The 8454-nt window shown below is 43.8% G+C and overlaps 1 pseudogene; it reads right to left on the bottom strand.

Annotated features, from left to right (window-relative positions):
• Positions 1–3830: 3830 nt before the first annotated feature.
• On the bottom strand, positions 3831–6695 carry LOC118537948 (small ribosomal subunit protein eS10 pseudogene; annotated as a pseudogene).
• Between the last annotated feature and the right edge of the window lie 1759 nt (positions 6696–8454).

An 8454-nucleotide genomic window follows, 5' to 3' on the forward strand; every position in this document is an offset into this window, starting at 1 on the left:
TGTGCCCGATGTGGGCCTTCACTGTGCTTTCCTCTAATGAAGTGCCATCTGGAGGGGCGCCAACCTGAACCTAGGGTGCCTATCCAAGATGGTAGCTCGTCCAGAGACTCCTCCGCATAGAACCAGTGGTGGGTCCAGGACACACAAGCCACATGGCCCATGTCTCTGTACTGCCTTCGGTAAACAGGACCATCCCAGGAGCTCCCCCTAAGCCCAAGCTCTGCAGGCGTGCCTGGACAACACACACAACACAGACCCGGCATCAAGGCCCAGAGGCAGTGCCTTGACCCTGTCTGTGGCACTGATGATAGAAGCTGAGAAATGAAAAATAATTTTGAAAGTTAAGATCACATGCACCAACTTTTAGTAAACACACTTTTATTTTTCTTCTCACTTTTCAACATTATTTGTGGGTTCTTGTATGAGAATGTGTCCCTCGCAGCTTAGTGTGTCAAACAAGAAAGAGGAATCCAAAGTCCCAGATTCCAGCTCCAGTGCTTATTAACCAAGAGAGACCTTGGGCAAATCCTCTCATCTTGTTGAGCCTCAATGATCTCACCTGCGAAAAAAGGAAGCTAGTGTCTCTCTCACAGGGTTGTGGTTAGGATCCAATAAAATAAGGAATGTAAAGGCCCTTAATGAACTGGGGGCCAAAGGGATACACATGGAAGCTAGCTTTTGCACATCAAATGTCCATTGATCATCTGCTTGAAGCGTCTGTAATTATTGGGTTGACTTCCTGTACTATCTAACATCTGAGCCTATTCCTTCTTCTCTGCTCCTCAATCCCTACCCCAGTCTCCCTCCTCCATCAGGTCAAAAGAACTGAGACACTGTTGACCCCATTGTGCCTGTGGCAGGTCAGATAGTCCTGAATGGTCATTACGGACTCCTGGGGACAGAAGTGATGATCCCAACTTGCTGGTGTGAGTGGGATAGTCTTTTCTCCTTGCCTTGCAAACCCTCTCAAGACTTAGGTTGTTCCAGCCTTTTCTTCAACAGGGGTTAAGAGAAAAAAGAAAAGAAAAAGAAAACAAAAGACAAAAGAAAGGGGGACACGGGGGCACAGGGTATGGGATGCTAACTGTCATGGCCTCTGAGTTGCCCCACCTACAAACTGTCCATGAAACCTTTGAATATGACAAGTGAAGTCTCTCAAGTCCCCTTTCTCTGTTTTGTTCATCTTGCACTCCCCTCTCAAACATTACCAAAGTTATAGAGGACGAGGCTATAGCTACATGTCATGAAAACCAAGAGTGGGTGCAATTCCTGGCCATTCTGTGTGAATGTGACTTTATGGTCACTTGCTCATCTTGCTTTTAGCATAAACTACCTTGTCCTACCAGTTTTCTTTCATTCAAAAATAAAACCATTTTTCTAACTATAAAATAATACGTACAGAAAACATGTAAAGGAAATCATAAAGAAGAAAAAAAGACTATAATTCCACCACTGCTAACATCTTGGGCATATCTCCTTTCGTAACCACAAAATGTGGGTGATGACACGTATATAGTTTTGTGTGCTTTTTCACTTAATGTTAGACGATGAGAAATTTCCCGTCATGCTGAAATTCTGAGAAAAACATGGATTTTAATGGCTGTAGAATGTCTACACGTACATATGAATCATAAGTTACTTAACGGATTCTCTATTGTTCAACATTTAGACTGTTTTTATTTTTTTCCATTAAAAATAACACAGCTATTAATATCCTTGTACATAAGTGTCCATGCCTCTGATTATTTCCTTAACATAAATTACTAGAAATAGAACCAGTGGGTCAAAAGAGGAGGAATATTTTTGAAAGTCTTGATGTATGGTGCCAAATTGCCCTCCAGAAAATATGTACCGATTTGCCCTTCCATGAAGAGTGTGCGATAATACTTATTTCACCACACCACCGCCACAGCTGCATATTACCTCTGTGTGATTTTTATTTTTATTTATTTATTTATTTATTTATTTATTTATTTATTTATTATCTCTGTTTTCATCTTTGCTCTGTTTTTAAGATTTTTGTTTATTTATTTGAGAGGGAGAGAGAGAAAAATGTGTGAGCTAGAGCGCAAAAGCAGGTGGAGGGAGAAGCTGGCTCCCCGCTGAGCGGGGAGCCTGACACGGGGCTCGATCCCAGGACCCTGGGATCATGACCTGAGCCAAAGGCAGACGCTTAACCGACTGAGCCACCCAGGTGCCCCTTATCTTTGCTCTTTTAATAAGTGAAATGTGGACATTTAATTTTTCTGTCATTAATTCACTCAGGTAACAAGCATTACTGGGCATCCATGATATATCAAGCACTGTACTCAATGCTGAAGAAATTAGCTCACAGTCTAGAAGAAGTGGGGTATGGGAGCATACAGGATGTTCTGAGAACATTAAGGAGAGACCTGAAGCCCAGATGGGAGGAATCAAGGAGGGCTTCCTGAAGGAGGTAGTGGCTGACAGGAGTTAGCCATAAATAACGTGGCTGAGGGGTTGGGTGTTTCAGGGGCAGAGAGCTACATCTGCCAAGTTACAGTAGACAAAGAAAGTATGGTGCTTGGAAGAGTTTACTACTGGTTTAGCATATTCAGAACTTAGAGAGGGACAGAGAAAATGCAGGAGGTGAGGCCAGAGAGTTGGCAGGGGCCATAGCAGGTACAGTGAGAATGAAGGTGACCAGTTGCAGGCTTCACCAGTCAGTGTGTGGAGGGGCAACCTCACCAGCATCAATATCCCACTCTCCCAAGCTCGGCATCCCACCAGCTTGTCTAAAGGAAGTCAAGATTGTGGCGGAAAATCAAAGTTATTTTCAGGGTCTTTTCCACCAAGTACTTAGGGGACACACTAGGGAGTACTTCCATGTTACGATGAAATAGTCTGGGTTATGACTTGTCCGTGGCTAGCCAAGCTGCAATTCTGCAGTCCCAGGCCTTCATGCTTCGATGAGGGTGCCAACATAAAGGCTGGAAGATTCGGCCTATCGGTGGCACAAATACCGGGCAGTCTGTTGAGCTTTATAGTGTTGACATTGGAGCATCACTGCTGCATGTAAAGACCAGAGATTATTGCCACTGCTCTAGAAAATGCTCTGGGGAAATGCTCTTATTGGGTCCAGGTCAAATAAGTTTCCACAGCGAGGCTTTTTGACTATACTGTAACAGCTTTTGAAACTTCCCCAGAAGCCCCCTTCCTTTCAGGAGCCGCACGTGCTGCCAAAGTGGCTAGAGAGACAAGTTCCAGTGTTAGCTTCCGCCATGAACCCAGAATACCATTCGGCTTGGGCACTCTGGCCCCAGTGCTGGATTTAATTCAAGGGGCCAGAAGCCTTCTTCTCTCTGATGACTTAATTCTTGACACCCCCCCCCCACCTCCCCACCTTCGCTGCTTATAATCTTGCCTTCCTCAGGCACCAGCCCCTCCCTGCCCCAGTCCATTGGATGACTGAAATCCAGCCAGGACAAGCGTCAGACCCTTTCTCATAGGCTGGACTGTTCAACCTCTGTGTGAATCAGTGGATGCAGATAGATACATGGTGAGAAGGGAGGTGCCTAACTGTTCTTATCAAAGGCATCTAAATACCATCTCCTGCTCAGGCAGCACACCTGGCTTTATTAAACCACTTAGATTTTATTCTGTACACAAAGAAGATCCAATAAAATTTTTATATGGTATATTAGTATACAAATTGCACTATACTAATTAATGATTAATATCCATAATATACAAAGAGCTCTTAGAAATGGATTAGAAAAGACAAACCTGGGTAAATAACATGAATATACAATTCATAGAAGAGAAAATCCCAATGTCCAATAAGTACATCTAAAAAAGCTAATTAAAATTAAAGTAGTAAAGTAATATCGCTTTATACCCTTTGGATTGGTAAAAATTAGGAACAGTGATGACACCTACTACGGGTGAAAATGGAGAGGAAACAGATACTCATAACACTGTTGGATGAAATGTGAATTGCTACAAACTTTTTGGCAATCGGGGAAAGACTATAAAATTTTAATACATACGTCCTTCAACCTAGCAGTCCATTGCTAGGAATCCAGCTTGTAGAAATAAATCATGGTACAAAGGATACATGTACAAAGGTGTTTATTTCTGTATTGTTTATGGTTGGCAAAACACTGAATACAAAATGAATGCCCATCTTCAGGAGAATGATTGAATAAATTATAGTGTGCACCTACCATGAGGAGTAATGTAGCCATTTAAAAAGTATAGGCTAGATCTATACTAAATGACTTGGAGGGATTTCCATGAGGTGTGATTAAGTAGGAAGAGCTCTATGCAACAGTGTATGTGTCCCCTGATCCAATTTGGCTGCTAATAGCAAAACAAGAACCCTAAAATCTTTTGTGTGTTAGCGTGCGCGCGTGCGTGCGTGTGTGTGTGTGTGTGTGTATGTGCCTTTTTTCCTGCCCCATCTTGCAGAGAGGAGTGGCCAATGAGATATAATGGGAGCTTTGGACTGAGTGTTTGGTGAAATTCTTTTTTGCTCTTGGTCTTCTCCTTTTTCTTCCTTCTTCCTTCCTTCCTTCCTTCCTTCCTTTCTTCTTTCTTTCTTTCTTTCTTTCTTTCTTTCTTTCTTTCTCTCTCTCTCTCTTTCTTTCTTTCTTTCTTTCTTTCTTCTTTCTTTCTTTCTCTTCCTCCACCCCTCCTTCCCTTTCTTCCTTCTTTCCTTCCTTCCTTTTCTTTTTCTGCCTACACATTTATTCAACACACAACAATCTCTCCTCCAGCTTGATGAAGGTGGCTGACCACGTCCATGACCAAACCCGCCTCTAAACTGGCCTTCAGTTGCTGACGCAGGCCTGGCCTCAGCGAGCTTGTCGGAGCAGGGAGCCCAGCACTTGGTCCGTCCGTGTCCCTGTCACTCGCCCTGCGGTGAGTCTGGCAGGTGGCTCTCCCTCCAGACCTTTGCGCCATGGCCTGTCCCAGGACGCTGCGGGGCAGAGCGGCAGGCACACTCTCAACAGGCAGGTGGAGGCAGGCGTGGGGACACTGGCCACCCTGGCTGGTAAGGGGCTGGTAGAAATGTCCCCCAGCAGAACTTTCCTTTACGTAGCTTCATGATTTGAAGGGCTGCATGGCCTTCACGATGTGAAGATGGGGCATGTTCTTTTCTACCTGCTCTCATCTGCCAGGCATGTGGACGTCCTTCTTGGCCACCGTCCCTCCTCCTTGAAAAGGAGTTCATAAATGGCAATAGGGTTCTTCTCGGGCATCAACATCCCAGCGGCTTCTATGTCCGCGGCGGGGGCCAGGGCTGGAAAGCAGCCTTCCCCTTTTCTTATCTGAAATGAGGATATGATAGCTGGCGCTTTTACAGCCGTTTTATGGCCTTGAAGTTATGACAGTGTGAAAGATTGCAAGGCAGATAGTTGGAAGGAACCTGGTTCCCTGGCCACTGTATGGGGCCCTGGACTTCGTACTTGTGAGAATAAACTGTCAAGGGAGCTGAGTCACTGTTAGGAGGAGCCAAACACAATATATGATGATGTGAGCATGAAGAAAAGGTCGGAAAATATACATGCCGAGTTCTTAGCATTGATTCACTGTGGTGGGGTTGGGGTGCAGGAGGAGAGAGAGCAGAGAAGGTATGGAAAAAAGTATTTCTTTTTTTAAAGTGCCCTCTACTCAAAACAAAACAGCACTATGATATTATTGTACAATTAGATGGTCACTCTTTCTGGGTCCTCTTTGTTCCTACTTGAAATTATTCTTCCCTCAAGGCCATCCTGTGGCATCTGAATCCCAGAAAGGGACAAGGTTCAGACTTTTCTCATATGATTGAGCAACATTCAAAGGTTGACAGAGGAATAGAAATGACTCAGGGTAGTGGGATTTCAGGTGATCATTTCTTTCTTCCTTATCTTTGTAGGATTGTCTTATTTTTATATTAATATTGTAGTATTTATATAATCAGGAAAAAACAGCAAAGCTGTTTTTATTGAGAAACAACAAAAATGACAAAGAGACTGGAGTGAGGCAAGGTTGCAGGCAAGGTCACCTGGGAGGGCATTTTAATAATCCAGGTAAGAAATGATGGGCTAAATACAAGTAATGGCAGTGGAAATGGAGAGATGTGGAAGGTGGGTAGAATCAACAGGACACAGTGATTAACTGGAAGAGGAGGAGAAAGCAAGGTTTCTAGCTTCAAAGTAGATGGAGAGGTACGCCATTTCCTGGGATGAGGAACACAAGAGGAAAAGCAACCGTTGAGTGAAGGACATGTAGCATCTTCAAATATTGATGCCTGGGCTCCCCCCTGAATCAGAATCTCCAGGCACGTGTGACAGGGGATTCTGAGGCACCCCCAGGGCTGAGAGACAATGGTGAAGACCCCAACACGGGGCTGAGGACCAGAGGACCAGGAAGTCTGAGACTAAGAAAACATGGTCAGAGAAGGAGGAGGAAAGCAAAGGAGAATATGTCCCAGAAATCAACAGAGAAGGTTTCTGACACTGAGCATTGTGCTTGGAGCATAATTGGTGCTCAGTAAATACTTACTGACTAAATGACAGAAGGAAGGAAGGGATAATGGTGTCAAATATTGCCAGAGAGTCAAGAAAGAGAAGGGTTCTAAAGCGTCCATTGGATTTGGCATTGAAGAGGTTACCTTTAACACTTGTGGGGTCAGTTTGTGTTGTTGAGGTGAGGACTGGGAGCAAAAGTGTGGTGGGTTGATGACCAAATGGAAACTGACCAGCTATTATATAACAATCTTGGTTATGCTTTAGAAATCACATATCTAAAACATTTTGTGATATTGAAAAATGCTCCCTCTATGTATAATGTGATTCTGATTGGGGTGAAAAGTAGAAGCATAAGGAGCCAGACTGGTTAGGATTGAGTCTAGAATGTGCCACTGACTCGATGCACGACGGTGGGTAAGTCTCTCACCGGATCCTGGTGAGCCTGGCCCACAGAAAGCACTCGGTAAAACGTCATCTATTAAGCATTAGACATAGATCTATACACATGGAAACCCACAAAGAAGTGGCAAGATTACAAAGGTTCTTTTCAGTATAGTTTGTGCAAATATTCTATAATGATCATGCACTACCTTTATAATTAGAGAAACATGTAAGATGATGTTTAACAACAAAAACAACAAGTTTTGCTGGTCAAGAAAAGATAAAGAAAGGGCAATAGCTAAAGTATATAATATTGATATTTCATGTGCTCCTGATGGGACATTTACCTATTCATGACTTTTGAAAAGGCCTGGAAGGGGTTGAAGGTGATAAATGTGGCAACAGTGTTTCTTCAGTGGGGAGACGGGAAAGGAGCCTGAGTATAGTCTGAAGAATTAACCTTGGACACGTTATGTCTTCCTGCGATTAGGAAGGGAAGGTGTTGTGAGTAGGTATGAATACAGTAATTTGGGGATGCCTGGTTGGCTCAGCCGGTAGAGCATGCAACTCTTTTTTTTTTTTAAGACTTTATTTATTTATTTTTTATCTTAGAGAGATAGCGAGAGAGCGAGCAGGGGGAGGGGCAGAGGGAGAGAGAGAATCTCAAGCAGACTCGGTGCCGAGCACAGAGCCCAACGTGGGTCCTCAGTCCCAGGACCATGAGATCACAACCCAAGCTGAAACTAAGAATCAGATGCTTAACTGACTGAGCCACATAGAACATGCAACTCTTAATCTCAGGGTCATGAGTTTGAGCCCCATGTTGGGTGTAGAGATCACTTAAAATAGATAAATAAATAAAAATTTTTAAAAAATGCAACAGCTTGTAGGTGCAGAGACAGTAGATCGAGGAAGTTCATCACTGATTACCTTGATGTCTATTACTGAAGCCAGCTAGGCTGTCTTCTGAGAGGGGAGATTTTGACAAGCCACCATAGGGAATGAAGAAGGAAACTGACAACCCAGATACTGGCAAGTGGCACCAAGCACCCGGCTTTGGATGGAGACGTGACTCTGCCAAAGCCCTGACGTATGTCACCTCCAGGGGGGCAGGTGTATCCAGTGTTCTGTTGTACAGTTCTGGTGTGTTTGTGCCTTGCTCTGGATCTGTGATTTAGTTGCTTCCCATGTGAATTCTATTCATTCTCCTTCTTATTTACAGACATCCTACTCAGTCTGCAAGGCCCAGCTCATTTACTCATTTATTCAGGTATTAACTGATCCAATTTCCAGTTGATCTCTCAGAGCCTCATCCCTTCTGGGTTCAGAAACTTGCAAAAGCTCCATCTATGCCTTTTCTCTTTGATACCTGTGCTATCTGATCATGAAAGAGTCATTTCAGGACAGGAGCTTGCCTTGAAGTCTGACTTCCTGATGACTTTTGATTGGGGGCCAGTATTATATTCAGTCTGTGTATGAGTATACATGTGCTTCCTCTAGTTCTGCTATTAGGGATTTAATTTACTGGAGGGGAAGCACCTGTAACCCGTTTAGAAAAATGTTTAATGGCAATTCTCCCGGATGTGACCCACTTGAC

This window comes from Halichoerus grypus, chromosome 7 (genome assembly GCF_964656455.1).
Source record: "Halichoerus grypus chromosome 7, mHalGry1.hap1.1, whole genome shotgun sequence".
NCBI classification, from domain to species: domain Eukaryota; kingdom Metazoa; phylum Chordata; class Mammalia; order Carnivora; family Phocidae; genus Halichoerus; species Halichoerus grypus.